The 19,464-nt window shown below is 43.3% G+C and overlaps 1 long non-coding RNA gene across 4 annotated transcripts in view; it reads right to left on the bottom strand.

Annotated features, from left to right (window-relative positions):
• LOC143875496 (uncharacterized) overlaps positions 1-19,464 on the bottom strand; it is an 82,535-nt gene that overhangs the window by 27,664 nt on the left and 35,407 nt on the right. The window lies entirely within an intron of this gene.

Here is a 19,464-nt window from a genome sequence, read left to right as displayed (position 1 = left end):
TCACCATCCAAAACCACCTAACCTCTCCTCTCATCCTAACCATCCAAACCTCACCTAACCTCACCTAACCTCTCCTCTCATCCTAACCACCCAAACCTCACCTAACCTCACCTAACCTTACCTAACCTCACCTAACCTCACCTAACCTCACCTAACCTCCTATCCCATTCTCCTATAAATACCCTCTCATCCCACCATCCAAAGAAAAAGAAGAAAAAGAACCCCTCTCTTAGAAAATTCATCCCTCTCCCTCATCTCTTCAAGGGTTCGGCCATCCTTGCCGGATCGGGTGATTTTATACGTTGGGTGATATATATCAAAAGCAGTCATTATCAAGCAAGGAATCATCTTCAAGGAATTACCATCAAAGAAAAATCAAACACAAAGTGGGTTTCCAAAGAGGTAGGCATTTATTTCAATTCTATGTAGGGTCTGTTTTCATGCATATCTTTTACTTTAAAAGAAAAACCATGTTAGGAAGCATGTAGGGTCTGTTTTCCCCCTGGTTAGCCTCTGGTTAGACCCTGGTTGCACCCAGGTTCGCTGCTGGTTGCACCCAGGTTCGATGCTGGTTGCACCCTGGTTCCCTACTGATTCGCACCCTGGTTCCCTGCTGGTTGCACCCTGGTTCCCTACTGGTTCGCACCCTGCTTCCCTGCTGGTTGCACCCTGGTTCCCTACTGGTTCGCACCCTAGTTCGATATTGGTTCGCACCCTGGTTCCCTGCTGGTTCGCACTCTGGTTAGACCCTGGTTGCACCCAGGTTCGCTGCTGGTTGCACCCAGGTTCCCTGCTGGTTGCACCCTGGTTCCCCTGCTGGTTCGCACCCTGGTTCCCTGCTGGTTCGCACCCTGGTTCCCTGCTGGTTCGCACCCTGGTGCACCCTGGTCCGCACCCTGGTTTGTACCCTGCTTCCTCCTAGTTAGACCATGGCTAGTCTCGGGTTTGCTCCTAACTTAGACCCGACTCACTTGACCCTAACCATTAACCCAATCCAACCAAGTCATATCCCAACACAATCCGAGTCGCATGTCTGAATCCATTTGGCCGAATCTCATAAGCCCGCCCACTTTGAATTCCGAAAATTCAAACCCTTGATGATTCCAATATGCTCAATTCTTTGATGCAAATTCCCAATTCCAAAATCCCATTGCTATATCAATGTTTTTGAATCTCAAGTCCAATGCTCAAATACAAACCCGATTCCTGATCCAAATACCAAACCTGTTTTCCAAAATCCAAGCAACCTCCCCAGCGGAACTACGTGTGGCTTGATCCCCATCGCGGGGTACGTAGGCAATTTGGCACTCCCAAGTTCAGTCGCACCTTTCTCTATCTTTCTCATTCCCTCACACTATTTCATCATCTCTTCCATCCCTTTTTTCACTAACCTCGAGAATTTAAATCGATTTGTCTTGTGTCTTTCAGAACCGTTGGATCACGGTTTCCGTCGTAAGGACCCTTAGAGCCCAATTTAGGAACACCGGTGTCGTGTCGTGTCCTAAGTTTTAGGGAGTCCTAGAGTTAGGAGTCCGGCCTCATCACGGACGCTTGCTATGTATAGCAACCGTGCCATAGGTCTAGTTACACTAGTCACCCAATCTTTCCCTAGGACAAGCCTAGTAAACTAGGATGTAAGGCAAACCTGCATTAGTCTAAGGGACCATTTGCATTTAGATGAGAATCATATAGCATCTTAGATGAAATCCTAAGATAATAAAATCTTCAACTTGAATTAAATAACTTCTCCTAAAACTGTTGAAACAGTCAATCCCGTCTAGGTCGGTGTCTTAGTTGAGTTAGGCATATGTAACTTAGCTTAGGTGCACCGAACTACGTCGACTCTGATCCCAGTAAGGCTTGGGTACGTAGGCAGCTTGGATGTCTGATGGCATACCACCCGCGAGTCGGCACCACAAACAAATTGTGGTGTTTTGTATATTAATTTTCTTGTAAATGCTTAATCAAATCACTTAGGATTTTCCATGAAATTAGAATTCTAGGAGAACTTTCACTTAGAATGAATCCAGACAAATTAATAAATCAAGATACACATCTAGGATTCACATTAAAATTAGATCATAGGATGCATGTCACTTAGTTCGCACATTAACATAGAGTTGAATGAGCCATTTAAAATAAATTTAAAAGAATTAGCTTTTGGAATCGAAGACCGATTATCGGGCAGGAATGGTGCATGTGGCGGATAACTCCCCATACCTTCCATTCTCGTAACCAGGTAGCGAGTCTAGATTTCTGGTTAATTACGGGTCCTAGATCCCACATCTAGGTGGCGACTCTGTCAGTCTCTTTCGTGTGGAATTCGGATTGCCTTAGTGATCCCAAGTTCACAGGAAAGATTAATTCAAATCAACATTAAAATGCACACGCCAATCGCGTGGGTACGAGAGACCAAGAGAGAGAGAGAGCGGCGGCTCGCGCCCCACACCCCTCTCGCGGGATTCGGGTACCACAGGCCCGCTGATGTGGGACCCGTTTATGTGGGACCCGCTTGTGTGGGGCCCACTGATGTGGGACCCGTTTTGTGTGGGGCCCGCTGATGTGGGGTCCGCTGATGTGGGACCCGCTGGTGTGGGGCCCGCTAATGTGGGATCCGCTTGTATTCAAAGAGAGGATAAGGACAGTCATCATTTTCTTTGGTTTTAAAATTGGGCGTAATGAGTATGTTTTTTTTGTTTTCTTTTGGTATCCGATGCATGTAATGATTTTTATTTTTTTTATTTTTTTATTTTTTTTGAAAAATTAAGAAAATGGGGGGGGACATGAGGGGGACAACCACTCTCCTCATGATGAGTCTCCCTCCGATCTCTCTCTCTCTCTCGCGAAGAAAAACCAGAGGGAGGAAAATAGCAGAAAGAGGAGGGGAAGAGTCCTTGATCTTCTTCTCCGGTAGTTTGGCCGGAGCCAAGACCGCGCCCGATCCAATTTGCGCCTTCACATCGTCCGTTTACTGTGTGAGCTTTCAATCATTTATCTTCAGCTCTGTTGACTCCAACGGAATCCGAACTCCCAACTCCGACGATTTCGTCAATTCTTTAGTCCACGCCTGAGGATTCAGTTTCAGAGTTCCTGTCCTCAAGGATCAGGCTATGACAGAACGTTTCTTGAGCCAACCTCTTCCCTTCCTGCCTTAGAGTTTTTGCAGGTTAAGGGATTTCCTTCTCTTAGAGTATTTAACTAGTTAGAACCCTTCTCAGGGCAATGATAAGGTTACTTGGAGCCCATTTTTGTGTGTGTTTGGGAGACTCGCCCGGTCTCATTCTCTCGTTAGTCCTCTTTGTGTGCCGTTTGGTTTTGGGAGAACACCCTACTCGGCTTGGCTTCATACCCCTACCTTTATGGGTATTGGGTTGCACATTTGTTGCACCCTAGGGCTAGGTAGCTGTCCGGCCCGGCTGGGTGTTTCACCTTTGCCAAATATGCCACGGTCTCTTATTCCTTTTAGACCCGCCCGGTCTCATTCTCTTGCTAAACCTCCTCTTTGTGCGCCGTTTGGTTTTGGGAGAACACCCTACTCGGCTTGGCTTCATACCCCTACCCTTATGGGTATTGGGTTGCACATTTGTTGCACCCTAGGGCTAGGTAGCTGTCCGGCCCGGCTGGGTGTTTTACCTTTGCCAAATATGCACAGGGTCTCTTATTCCTTTTTACGTCATTTGTGTCTCGGAGACAAGCCTCGTCTCATATAGAGAGTTTCCCCTTTAGGAGGCTTACCTAGCCTCATGTTAGAGTGGCCTCCCCTTTTAGAGTTGAGTCTTTAACTCGGTAGTGTTATTAGAGAGTCTCTGACTCATTTGTTCCCCCCCTTTAGTGTTTTTAGTTAGGAGTTTCTCCTTTAGAGTTGTCGTTATTTCATTTTGATTAGAGACTAACTCAGTCTTATTAGAGCTTTGCTTGCTTGGGATCTTGGATCGTTTTCTCTCTTCTTGGGACGCTATCTTTCTTGTTGTGGTTCGTCTCTTTGAGGCGTTAGTTGCTTATTCCGGGTTTCCCCTTTTGGATTTAGGGCTTTGCCCTAGTTTATGGTTGTTCTTGCGTGTTCCCTTTAAGATTGAAAACATTTAAAGGTCCTAAGCATTGGAAAAGCTTTAAAATCCAAAAAACATTAGAAATTTAAAACTCAAAAATATTTGAAAAAACTTTAAAAATATCAAAAACATTTGAAAATATAAAAAACCTTAAAAAAATCTGAAGTGTGAGTGTTTCTTTTAGAAGCGTAGTTTGAGAGTTCGTTTCGAACTACGTTGGCTTGATCCTCTCTCACGAGGTACGTAGTGCAGCTTGGGATCCATATCCCAAGTCCAGCCAAACTTTTTTGTAAATAAATGTTTTAAACCTTCTTCAAAAACCTTTAAAATCTTGTTTTCAAAAGATCTTCCTCTAGAGTTAGGAGTTTCTCCTAGATAGAGAGTTTTAGAGTTAGGGTTTTTCTTTTGATAGGTTGTTTGATTGTTTGTTTGTTGTGTGCTTGTTTTAGAGTTAGGGGTTTGTCCTAGAGTTATAGGAGCGCCTCCGTCCGGTCAGTTGGCGATTCACATCGCCGACCGATGACTAGGTCTTGGATACGTTAGCAATCCTATTGTTTTCCTTAGGGCATACAGCCTAGTTACACGTAGGTTGTAGGAACCACCTGCATTAGCCTAGGGCTAATCTGCATTTAGTTAGGGCATATAGGGTGTCCTAAAATTCACAATTCACTGGAATTTAAATAATCGTACAATAAACTTTAATAACTAGTCCGGTCTTTTAGATCGAGTCTAGGATAGAGGTCTAGGTGTCTTAGGCATCCTAGCTTAGAATAGGCGCGAAGAACTACGTTGCCTTGATTCTCGTGGAGGCGGGGATACGTAGGCTTCTTTGGATGAATACCAGACCATCCGAGGACTCGGGCTAATAATTTAGAGTCTTAGGATTTGTTGTATTGTTATTGTGTGTTTTGATGTGTTTTTCTTATTTTCTAGTACTGATCCTATACCTTTTAGCTATAGCTTGCATGTGATTGCACATCAGAACTTAGACACCCATTAGGCATGTCACTCATAACCTAGCTATGCTTAGGTGCCACATCTTTCATTTTATTTTATGTGTGCTTATTATTTTATCCTCAGGAAATGCATGCTTAGGTAGACGAATCCTGAGGATTGTTCCCATTTCACATGATTTTTACCCAAACTTCTTTGGAGTTAATAATAAATGGCATAAGAGACCAGGTGCTTGCACTTGGGCGAATTGGGGGCGCCTAACCCCTTCCCCATTCGTCATCAGGCACGGACCTTTTGTATCTCTGGTTATCCATTGCAAACAGAGCATTTGTTTTGGTTCCATGGCATGTCCATGGATGGCGACTCTGAGTTATTTTCAGATATATCTTGGTTTCGAGCCCTGGCTCCGGATCAGGATGCATCTCTTTCTTTTTATATCGCCACTCATGCTATGCTGTGAGGGTGGCATCCGTTTCGAGAGTTCCTTGGTAGAGCTCTCCTTCACGTTGTGGAGATCTTAGAGGATTGCGGGTGGGATCTCGCGTCCCTCGGCACTCGTCCTCAGGATCGGGGTCCACAGGCTGGCGACTCTGCTGGGGAGTTCTTGAAACATTGCCTAACTCTATAAAAATGCCATTTTTACTAACTTCGGAGAAATTTGAGCTAAAATCATTTTAAATGGGAATTCTATCGTTAGAATCCAGGGGCACCAGATAGGTGCGTAATTAAAACAAGGGATTCACACACTGCACATCATATGTTATCATATTGTTTATTCTTTACTTATTTCATTGTTTTTCATTATTATTGGCTCCACGGGATAGATTGAATGCGTGCCCGACTGGGATGTCATTACACCCTGATGGTACTGTTGAATCTATTTCCAAGCTATGCGCCGGTGCTGCAGCCGTAAACACTGGGCGTACTTGTGTTTACAGCAGCCGATGAGCAATGAAGCATACTATGTATAACATTGGGCGTACTTTTGTTATACATATTAAGTATGTTTCATACGCATAGTACCCATTAGATTGAGTCCGGAGCCCTATTTTGTTTGATATATTATGTATATACTTACTGACTTAGTGAAACCTAACTAGGAAGTACCCGTGTTTATATAAGTATATTACATTCATATAGGGTCGAACATGTGTTGCTCACACATGTGGAGCCTAGAGTTAGGAGCTTTGTCCTATTTGTAGACTAGGGTAGCTCATTTTACATGGCTACAACACGGTCCTAGTTCACTCATCAGTCTGTCTTGAGTCGAGACTTCCTTGACTCCGCTAGATTAGAATTAGGGCTGGTGCCCCTGGTTAGGATTTGTGTGTATGTATATATGCCTATATATACTGATTATGTATATTAGGGTTCTCCTCTTAAGTTAGAGTTCCTTATTCATTTCAATTGGTTATATCCATTCGTTATTCGGATTTAGATCTAGTCAATGGCTTTTGCTTGCCATATCCTTGACCTGGTTTTGTCCTTTGATCTGTTGATTATAGGATTTGACCCGTTGTCATATATGCTCTCACCTTTGGTCGGTCCTTCATTTGGTCACCTTTCTCTGGTAACCATATTCCGAATTTATCCTACCACCGTTGTTCATATATTGAGTTGTGGGAATCCTTTGTCTAGCCGTTATGCTGCCGGATTTTATCCAGAATATTTTGAGCATGATCGCTATCTCTTTGAGTTAGGAAATCCATGAGTTTACCCTACCTTACTTCCTTGTTTAGCGTCGTTATGCTGCCGGATTTGGTCCAGAACATTTTGAGCATAACCGCTATTTCTTAGAATTAGGAAAACCATGAGTTTGCCTTACCTTGACTTCCTTGTATAGCCGTTGTGCTGCCGAATTTTTCGCAACACATGTTGAGCATGATTGCTATCCTTTGGAGTCAGTCTACTTTGTCTTGATTCCCATATATACATTGCTCAGTAGGATTAGATCCTTACCTGTTTTGTCTTGAGATCTGGCCGATAGCTCGTTCGCTGTCCTTATGACCATGGTCTAGCATGATTGATCCTCTTGATCGTACAGTTAATGGTATTCATCACCAGATTTAGATCCGGTTTATGACCTACTTCTGTCATCTTATGGCCGTGGTTTATTTTTCTGATCTATTGGCTACCTCTCATCTTTGATGAAAAATTCATTATCACAGAGTTCATCTTTTTAATGAAATTGATTTTCAGATTACCCTGGTCATTTGTCTATGCAAAGTTATCCCCATTCTCTCCTGATCTTTGTCCTATCTGAATTTTAGGTCTGATCATGGCGAATAATTTGTTAGACAAGTGGATAGCTGAGACTGTTAAATCTTTTCCGTTGAGATGTGAAGAAAGGAGTGTGGCCGAGCGTTTCATCAGTTCTTTTACCCATCTGAATAGTCGTGGTATAAATTGGAAGTTTCTTCAAGCAGCTGCTGGATTTTGGGACCCTGTCTTCCATGTCTTTCGATTTGGATCTTTTGAACTTTGTCCTGTATTTGAAGATTGGTGTGCCTTGCTAGAGCTTCCTCCTGAGGGACTTTGGATCCGACCTTCGAGCATAGACTCTCCTCATGATCTCTTTCGCAGATTATTCGAAAATAAGGTTGTGAAAACTCTGCATTGCTTAACAGAGAGAAATGTGCAATTTCAGACCCTCATTGAGTTGTTTTCCAAAAACGTCGATCCTACTGACTCCCGTTTTCAGGAGTGTCGACGTAATGTGTTAGTCTTTGTTGTCTTTGCACGCCATGTCCTTCGCAGAGACTCTAGTGCCGCCCCTTTCACTTTGTTGGCGATAGTAGATCAGATAAATGAGGGGAGAAATCCTGTCCCTACAATGCTAGCCGAAACCTTTTATGGCTTAGACCTCATTGCTAGTAAAAAGGTGCAGGATAATTTTTTCGGATGTGCTAAGCTGTTATATGTGTGGCTATGTGAGAAACTCACTATCCTTCAGCCACAAAACAGCATTGAGTACACTCTTAAGAGTTTTCATTCTTGGAAGACAAAGGTTAAGCAATCTCAGCTTAATGAATGGCGCCATTGGCTGCAGAATGTAAGGGAAAACCAATTTCATTGGGTGAGTCAATCATGTCCACAAATTATCACCAGCACCTACCCATACTCATTTGTTTATCTTATGGGTTTAGAGAAATCATCTTTCTATGCACCTTTGTGCTTCCCTTGTCAGATTACCGCACACTCTTGTACTCCTAAGGTTATCACACCACCTAGCTGTGAAAACCTTACTCCTGATCTCATTGCATCCATAGTAGCTGCTTGGAGAGACAAAATCGCGGAGAGGAGATCTGCTTTCGCATCTAAACTTCGGAAGGGAGAAATACTGGAGGAGCCTGCAAACAAGAGAGCTCGGATCGAAGAGCTTTGAAGATTCCTTTTCATGAAATTGTCATTTTAATTTCTTCAAATTTCATTGTAAATGGTTACTTTCATCCAATTGTTAACAAAGACTAATGTTTTGATTGTAACTACATTTTGACTATTGATCAATGGAATAGCATTTATGTCTTTCTCTTATCTTATTTGGTACAGAATACTTTATCTCAATGCTTATCGTTTTAATTTAGTATGTTAATTTCCAATACAGGATTCTAAAATCGAGCAAACATCGCTCCCTCAGGTGTCAGTCAACCTGCATGGTCTAGACAGTCAACCACGTCTAGACTCATTCGTCAATTTGAACCGTTAACCTTACCTGAACAATCTGCATCCTCTTTATCTGAATCATCTGAATCCCTAGAGTCTGTCCAAATGGCTGAACCCAATGATGCGCTAACTAAAATTCAAGAGATGATGGTGAATCTTACCCGGGATATGGCCTTTATGAAAGAGGAGATGGCCCAAATGAAAGCCCAGTCTAATGAAAAGGTCTCTACTTCTAGAGCACCTACGGTTCAACCCCCTCCCGCTATACCGGCAAATCCGAGCCCTGCAAATTTGAACCACCCTTTCATTTCACCAGTAGACGTCGACCTAGAGGAAGGGCAGTATGCTGAAGAATATTGCATTCCAGATGTGGCCCGATATAATAAAGAAAAACAGGTAGCTGATCAATTGGAGAAGCTGACAAAAGAAATGGAAGGCTTGAAGCATCAAGGCCCAAAGCAGTTCGATATATCTGAGCTGATAATGTCTCCGGGAGTCACCATGCCCCCTAAATTCAAAACCCCCGATTACGACAAATATGATGGGACTGGATGTCCCCGGAATCATATGAGGTGGTTTATTGAGATGTCGCAGCAGTGTGGGCTATCTCCTGAGCAAATGGCCAGGGTCTTTCCAATGTCTCTTACTGGGGTGGCGAAGAAGTGGTTTCTACGTCGAAAGCCCGAAGAGGTGAAGACCTTACAAAGCATCTCCAACAAATTTGTAGAGCAGTTTTCTATGGAAGAGGGGATAGAGGTTACCAAAAGGGATCTCAAGCAGTTAAAGCAAGGTCCTCTGGAGACCTTTACTTTTTTCATCCGTCGTTGGCGTCGAAAGTCTGCCCAGCTAAGCGAGAGGCTATCAGAAGAAGATCAGATCAAGCTGGTGATCAAGGGTTTGTCGCCGCAGTATTTCCATTTTTTGTCCCCTCAGCATTACACCGATTTTGACCATCTAATTAAGACTGGGACGAGGACTGAGGATGCAATAGCTAAGGGTCTGAGGGCCAGGCTCCCATCAGAGATCAGGGAAGGAAAGAGACCCGTGGTCGCACAGAAAGAAGTTGACCACGTAAACTATGTTCGCCCGGAGGCCAGGACTGTAACAGAGGTGGCGAGACCAGCCCCAGCCCCAGTAGAACAAAAACCTCTGAGACACTTTGATCCGCTCCCATACCCTTTACCTCTGATTCTGAAAAAGTTGATAAGGGATAAGAAAATCAGGCTACCTGAAATTAGGCCAGTACCTAACCCGTTACCCCCATATTGGAGAGCAGACCAGTATTGTGAATACCACAGAAATTCGGGTCACCTCACTGAAAGATGTCTGGCCTTAAAGCATGCGCTCCAGACTATGTTAGAGAACGGAAAGCTTGAGGTGGAAAGGCCCAATGTAACTCGGAATCCCCTTCCCAATCATCGTGCAATTCCTCCTCCTGCGACGAATGCCATTTTTGTCGAGGAGCCAGTTCTTGATCCATCCATTCTCATTTGTGCAATCACTCCTGATGAACCTTATATTCTAAGATTTGATCCTGAAGAGATCGAGGAGATGGAAAGAGAAAGGTCTTATGCCCTCTGGAGGGGGAGCACCAGCTTGGCAGAGGCGTCCTCTCCATATGTCCTTCGATGTGAAGATGTCGAGGCAGAAAAGGAAACGCCTTATGTTCTAAGGATGGGTGATTTTGAAGAAGAGGAGGTAATTGAAACTCCGTATGTTCTGAGAATGGATGCAGATGATTTGCTTCTGTTAGAAGATCAGTGTGACGAGCTTCGTCATGTTACCAGGGGTGGCCGTGTGTTCAAGCCCGCGGAATTGAGAGCAGAAAACCCTGCAGAAGCAGTAAGAGCAGCTGAGAATCAGGGGCAGAGTAGGCCGAGTGCAGATGAGGAAGAAGATAATCTGTTGAAGCAGCTGAAGAAGACCCAAGCAAACGTTTCCATTTGGGGCCTACTTATGTCTTCGTCTAAGCACAGGAAGGTTGTACTCAAGGAGTTGAATGCTGCTCAGGTGTCAACTGAGATCACTCCCGATGAGTTAGTAAGCCTAGTCGCGGTAACTAGGACTTCCAAGGTAATATCTTTCACGGACGATGATTTACCTCCTGAAGGGAGTGACCATGCCCGTTCACTCAAAATTACTGTGATCTGCAACAAGAAAAGGGTACCCGAAGTGCTAGTCGACAATGGGTCCGCTCTGAATATTTGTCCTCTAAGTACTGCAGCAACTTTGGGCTTCGGGCCCGGGGATTTCATTCCTTCTGAGCAGGGTATATTAGCGTATGATGGCACCCGGCGAGATGTCATCGGAACCCTGGCCACTGAAATCCAGATTGGAGGAGAAGACTTCGACATCGAATTTCAAGTATTGGACATTAAGGCTTCTTTCTTGCTGTTATTGGGTCGACCTTGGCTGCATAAGGTCGGAGTTATCCCTTCTACCCTTCATCAAAAGTTGAAGTTTGTTCATAACGGCAGGGTAGTGACTGTAAAGGGTGACCCGGACTTAGAGATTGGGCAGATTTCACAAGAGCTAGTAGTTGGGAAGGAAGCCGATGTCAGCTTGACAGGTTTTTCACTGGAGGTGTCGGTCATATCCATGAAAGAAGCCATGGGCGAGGAAGTTTTCTTCTTGACTAGCACCAACTCGAATGTAGTCAGGATGATCCGTAAACAAGGTTATATTCCGGGCGCAGGGCTGGGCAAATATCATCAAGGCCCTACTGAGTGGCCTGTGATCAGAACTTTCAATGGTCTCTTTGGCCTGGGATATGAGCCGACCGAGCAGGAGGTCAAGGAAATGAAAAGATACATGCTGAAATGGGCCGAGTGCCGTCGCCGGGGACTAGAATTGCCTATGGGATCAATCAGTCTGGTCAGAAACGGCATTTTCAGAAAAGAGGGGGCAGATTTTCCATTTTGCGGGTTTGCTGAGCCGTGGACCGATGATGTGACAGGGCAGAGGTTTCCAGGTTTCGAAATTTTCTTTAACCTAGAGTTATCAGAAGCGCCAATGGGTGCACAGATTACTGAGGCAGCACCGAAAACTGATTGGGCCGATGTTTTTGAACCAGGCTGTCTGAATGGCATGTTTCAGATTGAATATCCAGTGGCAGCAGTAGTTGGCAGTGAGACCGAAGCATCAGAGGTGGCAGTGATAGGCAGAGATGCATCCATTCTGAACCCTGCAGAGTTAATCACCCCAGCCGAGGGACCCTTGACCAACTGGACCTCCCAGGTTTTACCTCGAGTAGTCTTTCAGTATAGTCCCGTTTCCCCAAAAGAGTCAGTAGTCTCTAAGTATACGTCTACTTCCCAGTCTGATATTGAGTTTGTTTATTCTAACGATTCTTTTGATGCAGGTACCGTAGAAGTTGGATCTGGTTCCGGAGTCGGTGACAAGTCTCTTTCTAATAAGGTCGAGTCCAAGAGTACTTTAGATGATGAGTTTATTCCTTCAACTGCACATATGCCAGCGTTGGTTGAGTTCAATGTTGAGTTGTCTGTTGAGTCTTTGAATACATCGTTAAAGTCCAATGCAATGCCTGCTGTGGGCTATTCCATTCTTGATGTAACCAATTCTATGAATGAAATGAAAGACTCTTTTACATACATCCCTGTTTCTGTTTCTCCTGTTTCCATTTCAAGTACTGAATCTGCTCTTAAAACTGATAATATTAATAATGATAATCAAGATTCCTCCTCTGACGAGGATGCCGACGAAACTCCCCTTGAAATCAAACATATGATTCAACAAGAGGAGAGTCGCCGAGCAAGACCGCTCGAAGAGGAAATTGAAACCGTAAATATTGGTGACGAAACCTTAATTCGGGAAATACGAATTGGCAAAACTTTATCTCCCGAAGAGCGTGAGGAGTTAATCACTTTACTTAAGGAGTTCAAGGAGGTCTTTGCTTGGTCTTATGATGACATGCCGGGATTGAGTGAAGACATTGTCCAGCATCGGTTGCCTTTAATCCCTGGCGCGAAGCCAAAGAAGCAAAAACTCCGAAAACTTAAAACAGAATGGGAGTTAAAAGTTCATGACGAAGTTAAAAAGCTATTAGAAGTAAAATTTATTCAAGTTGTTGAATATCCAGAATGGCTAGCGAATATAGTGCCGGTGCCCAAAAAGGACGGAAAGGTCAGGATGTGTGTGGACTTCAGAGACCTCAACAAGGCGAGTCCGAAAGACGATTTCCCGCTTCCGAACATTGATCTTCTAGTGGACAATACAGCTGGTCACGCTCTGTTATCTTTTATGGATGGGTTTTCGGGATACAATCAGATTAAGATGGCGCCGGAAGATATGATCAAGACAGCGTTTACTACTCAGTGGGGAACTTACTGTTACAGAGTAATGCCTTTTGGGTTGAAGAATGCAGGCGCTACTTATCAGAGAGCTGCGACTGCTCTTCTTCATGATATGATCCACAAAGAAGTCGAAGTCTATGTAGATGATATGATCGTCAAAGGAAAGACTCGGCCGGAGCATACTGTCTCTTTAAGAAAATTCTTTGAAAGAATCAGACAGTATCAGCTTCGTCTGAACCCTAGCAAGTGTGTATTCGGGGTTACTTCAGGAAAGCTACTGGGATTCATGGTGAGCGAAAGGGGAATTGAAGTAGATCCTCAGAAAATCAAAGCGATCCAGGAGATGGAACCGCCGAAGACCGAAAAGCAGATCCGAGGTTTTCTCGGAAAAGTTCAGTATCTGAGACGGTTTATAGCTCATCTAACTATGACCTGTGAGCCTATTTTCAAGCTTCTAAAGAAGAATTCATCGAAGAAATGGACCGAAGAATGCCAAGTGGCTTTTGAAAAAATCAAGCAGTGTTTGTCCTTACCTCCTGTTTTATCCCCTGTCATCCTGGGTCAGCCATTGTTGTTGTATTTATCCATCACGGATACGGCGATGGGTTGTATGCTTGCTCAGCAAGATTCAGGGTTTAAGAAGGAAAGGCCAGTATACTACATCAGCAAGAAGATGCTAGAATACGAAGTGAAATATACAATCTTGGAGAAGACCTGTCTAGCATTAGTTTGGGCAACTCAGAGGCTCCGGCACTACTTGTTATCAAGTAAAGTACTTCTGCTTTCACGAATGGATCCGTTGAAGTATCTGTTTGAGAAGCCTGCTCTTACTGGAAGAACCGCAAGGTGGCTATTATTGTTATCTGAGTTCGACATTACTTATGTCACTCAGAAGTCTGTTAAAGGGCGGGTCATTGCAGAACAGTTAGCTGATTCCCCTGTGGAAGAGAATGCATTCCTAAAGGTTGAATTTCCCGATGAAGAGATTATGGATGTTGAAGAAGATACTCCAAATACCAGATGGACAATGTATTTTGATGGTGCAGTCAACAACCAGGGTCAGGGAATAGGAGCAGTACTCGTATCCCCTCAGAAGGAGTATATTCCTATATCTATCAAGTTGCAGTTTGAGTGCACCAACAACATGGCCGAGTATGAAGCTTGTATTGCCGGACTGGAGGCAGCCTTAGCTTTGCAGATTCAAGACATTGATGTGTTTGGAGATTCCATTTTGATCATTTGCCAGACTAATGGAAAATGGAAGACTCGGGAAGATAAATTGATCCCGTATAATGCATATCTCGAATCTTTGGTCCAGAAGTTCAGGAGCATTACGTTCACTCACTTGTACAGAACAAAGAATCATTTTGCTGATGCTTTGGCTACACTGGCTTCTATGTTAGACATTTCAGCAACAATGGAGGTCCAGCCGCTTACAGTGCGATTGCAATGGGAGCCAGCGCATGTGAACGTTATCGAAATAGCGGCCAGGTGCCCAGATGGAAAGCCCTGGTATACAGACATCGGGAATCTCATATCTGGTGAAGGGCATCCACCTGAGGCTTCTGGAAAAGAGCGAAGAACCCTTCAGAAATTAGCTGCCAATTTTGTTATTTGTGGTGATCAGATATATCGCAGATCCTTTGACGGAATCCAGCTTTTGTGTGTTGATGAAGACAAAGCAGTTGAGCTTATCGAGCAGACCCATGAGGGAGTTTGTGGACCTCATATGAATGGGAAAATGTTGTCAAGAAAGATTTTGAGACTTGGATTCTATTGGCCCACAATGGAAGCAGACTGCTTCGCATTTGTGAAGAAATGCCATAAGTGTCAAGTCTATGCAAATCTTATTCATGTACCTCCTTCGGAGTTGCACTCTATGACTTCTCCATGGCCGTTTTCAGTATGGGGAATTGACATAATTGGGAAGGTTCATCCGAAGTCCTCGAGCGGGCATGAATACATTCTGGTCGCAATTGATTACTTTACGAAATGGATTGAAGCCGCTTCGTATGCTTCCATTACTTCGAATACAGTTGCAAAGTTCATCCGTGCCAACATTATTTGCAGATATGGAGTACCTCATGAGTTAATCTCAGATAATGGTTCTCACTTCAAGAAGGAAGTAGCGCACTTGTGTGAAGAGTTTAAAATAAAGCATCACAAGTCGTCTCCTTATAGGCCGCAGACGAATGGAGCCGTTGAAGCAGCAAATAAGAACATCAAGGTAATCATCAGCAAGATGACAGAAACTTATAAAGACTGGTCAAACAAGCTTCCTTATGCTTTGTGGGCTTACAGGACGTCGATCAGATCTTCTACAGGTGTCACTCCGTATTCTTTAGTGTATGGAATGGAAGCAGTTTTGCCTGTTGAACTCAGAATCTCATCTCTAAGAGTGATGATAGAGGCAAGCTTGCCAGAATCTGAATGGGCGAAGGCCAGACATCAAGAACTGCAGATGATAGATGAGAAGAGGTTACGAGCTCTGTACCATATCCAGGGGTATCAAAGGCGGATTGAAAGGGCGTTCAATAAGAAGGTTCGTGTCCGAGATTTGAAGCCAGGGGATCTTGTCTTGAAGTCCTATAGGGCACCGGTATTTGATCCGAGAGGGAAGTTTCGTCCAAATTGGTCTGGTCCTTATATTGTCGATGAAGTCCTGCCGGGAAAAGCCGTAAGACTCCTCGATGAAAATGAAGAAAAATTAACAGAACCTACAAACCTGGATCAGTTAAAGAAATATTACGCCTAAAACACTGGAAGGCCATCTTTGGACGACTTGAGCTTTTTAAGCCAGTAGCCCAGATTTCAAAAATGAAAACCCTTTTTTGCTAAACTCCTTTGAGCCAAAAACAAAACCTCTTTGTCAAACTTAAACCAGGGGCATCTTTTATGTCTTTCGTCATAAAAGATATTAACCTCGAACTACGCGGGACCTGATTCTCAATTTCTTTGGGGATACGTAGGCAGTCTGGATGGTCCAGATTCGGTCTAGTTGCTCAAGACTTACCAAATGTTAACTTGTTTGAACCCAAGCCTACCTAAAAGTCCTTCTGGTGTTATTGGCCCAGGTTTGTAGAGAAATAAAAAAAAAAGAGAAAAGAAAAATGATGAAGTCTTGGACCCGCTAGACTGAAAACCCGCAAGGGCGGTCTAGGCAAAAGTTAGGGCCATTCACCCGCTAAGTTGAAAACCCGAAAGGGCGGCTTAGGCAAAAATCAGGGTGCTGAGCCTGCTGGATGGAAAAGCTGCAAGGGCAGACAGTCCAGGCAAAAATTAAGGCGTGCGGTCCGCTGAATCGAAACCCTAAAAAGGGCAATTCAGTATGGCAGTGATTTCGCAAAGGACCAAGCTTTTGAAAGCCGATTGTGCTTCCGTTTTTGGCATTACTTCATAGTCTGAATAAGCGCCAGCATAATCTCTTTCGATACTTCTTCAAGTTAAAATGGTTAAAACTAAGTAATCCAAAGGAGATAATAACCATGACTGAAATACCGAAAAGATGAATGAAACACTTTTAGATGCGGTATTCAAAAGATCCTCAGAGCGGTAGACTGTTACCACCTTAAACATTTATCAAATTAAGAAGCAGATTCAGTCTCTTTTAGAGTCTATGTTGTGCGTTTGTCAAAGCTTTCGTCCGTCATTTGTCAAAGTCTCGTTTATCGTGTGTCAAAAATCTTTCATTGTCAAGTCAAAGCCAGGTCTTTAAGGTCAAGTTTAGCCTTTACTTCTCTTGAGGCTGGGGCGATAAACTTTAAAAGCAAGAAGTTGCATCTCCTGCGGACAGAGCCGAACAGAGCAGAGTTCAGAAGGGGCAATTTTTCAAGTTTATTCGGAATGTTATCACGAAGTGCAGGAGGAAGAATGCTTTGAGCAGAACCCATTTTCCTGTATTTGTAAAAGCTTTGTAGCCTCAAGTATTTCTTTGAAATGAAAGCCTTCAGTTGAACCCTTGCGTTTGGCTCTCTTATGAATCTTGTAATGGAAATAAAATCATACTAGGGGCATCTTTTATGACTTGGTTTCCCAAGTCATAAAAGACGTCGAACAAAACTTTAAGGTTGAGATGGCTATTCTTGTCAAATAAAGATAAGAAAAGCTCAAACATCCCTTTTCGAGCTAGGCTCCTTGATCAGTTTTTTCAGAAAAAAAAAATCCAATCCTCGTTGGAATTTAAAATTGAGTTTTTTTTTTTTTTTTTTTTTTTTTTTTTTTTTTTTTTTTTTTCAAAATATAGGCAGAGTTTTGGTTTATTTGTTTAAAGAGGCCAATGCCCGCGAGATTTCATCGAATGCCTTTGAGTTATACCTGTGGCAAAGGTTGTGATTTCCAGATCTATTCCAGCTGTGCTATGTCTTAACTATCTTTCCTCCTCTCTGACCTCTAGGAGGTTAAGTTAGGAGAGACCTGATCGTCATTTTCAGAATAAAAAGCTTGAGATATCATCCTCTCCGGTATTGAAAATTTGGGTCTTCTCAAATATTCTCTACCCGTCTTGTAATCCGGTATTGAAAGTTTGAGTCTTCTCAAACATTCTTTACCCGTTTTGTAATCCGGTATCGAAAATTTGAGTCTTCTCAAATAATCTTTACCCGTTTCGAATGATCTGGCTCTCGATTCCAGGATAAAAACTCGATGTATCCGGTATTGATAGTTTGAATCTTCTCAAACATTCTCTACCTGTTTTGTATCCGGTATTGATAGTTTGAGTCTTCTCAAACATTCTCTACCCGTTTTATAATCCGGTATCGAAAATTTGAGTCTTCTCAAATAATCTTTACCCGTTTCGAATGATCTGGATCTCGATTCCAGGATAAAAACTCGTTGTATCCAGTATTGATAGTTTGAGTCTTCTCAAACATTCTCTACCTGTTTTGTATCTGGTATTGATAGTTTGAGTCTTCTTAAACATCCTCTACCCGTTTTATAATCCGGTATCGAAAATTTGAGTCTTCTCAAATAATCTTTACCCGTTTTGAATGATCTGGCTCTCGATTCCAGGATAAAAACTCGATGTATCCGGTATTGATAGTTTGAGTCTTCTCAAACCTTCTCTACCCGTCTTGTATTCCGGTATTGATAGTTTGAGTCTCCTCAAACATTCTCTACCCGTTTGTATTCCGGTATTGATAGTTTGAGTCTTCTCAAATATTCTTTACCCGTTTTGAATGATCCGGCTCTCGATTCTAGGATAAAAACTCGATGTATCCGATATTGATAGTTTGAGTCTTCTCAAACCTTCTCTACCCGTCTTGTATTCCGGTATTGAAAGTTTGAGTCTTCTCAAACATTCTTTACCCGTTTTGTAATCCGATATTGAAAGTTTGAGTCTTCTCAAACATTCTTTACCCGTTTTGAAATCCGGTATTGAAAATTTGAGTCTTCTCAAATATTCTCTACCCGTCTTGTAATCCGGTATTGAAAGTTTGAGTCTTCTCAAACATTCTCTACCCGTCTTGTAATCCGGTATTGAAAGTTTGAGTCTTCTCAAACATTCTTTACCCGTTTTGTAACCCGGTATCGATAGTTTTGGTCTTCTCAAACATTCTCTACCCGTCTTGTATTCCGTATTGATAATTTGAGTCTTTTCAAATATTTTCCACTTGTTTTGTATTCCGGTATTGATAGTTTGAGTTTTCTCAAACGTTCTCTGCCCGTCTTGTAGTCCGGTATTGAAAGTTTGAGTTTTCTCAAATACTTCTTTACCCGTTTTGGTAATTTCATAATCCGGTTTTGAGTCTTCTCAAATATTCTTTACCCGTTTTGGCTCCCGATAATTAGCCAAGTGATTCTTGGTTTAATTTGTCAATCAAAATCTTCATTCTTCAATGCAAGCACCGAGTTAAGAGTCAGTGAGAGGTTATCTCCCCTTTGCTTTTAGTCTTTGAGTTTCATAGTGTTACTTTGATATTTTACCTTTGTGAATACCATTTTAGAATCAAAACCCAAAAAAATTATTTTGTTTTGACAATCGGGTCGGCCAAAATGTGTTGTCTTGTCAGCTTTGCCAATCGTGTGACAAGCACACTCTGCCAAAGAGGGGCATCTGTAGACACCCCATTTTGACCGTGCCCTGCACCTCCATGTTTTGTGCTTAACTTTTCCAAATCAGTGCGTTATGGTCCCTAATTACACCCTGGGCTAGCTTAGGGTCCCACCAAGGTCCCTGTGAAATTTTGTCAAGATCCGATCACGTTTGCCTAGCGAACGAGCTAAGTGTAGACACCCCATTTTGACAGGACCCTAAACCCGCGTATTCGAATGAAATCCCGAGGTCAGGCGGAAAATGAATGAATGTGGGGCCCGCTGATGTGGGACCCGCTCGTGTGGGGCCCGCCTGTGTGGGGCCCGCTTTTGTGGGACCCGCTCGTGTGGGGCCCGCCTGTGTGGGGCCCGCTTTTGTGGGACCCATTTGTGTGGGACCCGCTGATGTGGGACCCGCTCGTGTGGGGCCCGCTGATGTGGGACCCGTTTGTGTG

The sequence above is a fragment of the Tasmannia lanceolata genome, unplaced genomic scaffold (assembly GCF_043159265.1).
Source record: "Tasmannia lanceolata isolate RefF3 unplaced genomic scaffold, GAP_Taslan_0.1 ptg000002l, whole genome shotgun sequence".
NCBI lineage: Eukaryota > Viridiplantae > Streptophyta > Magnoliopsida > Canellales > Winteraceae > Tasmannia > Tasmannia lanceolata.
The sequence above is the reverse complement of the archived record's forward strand: the minus strand, read 5'-3'. Positions and strand labels throughout refer to the sequence as shown.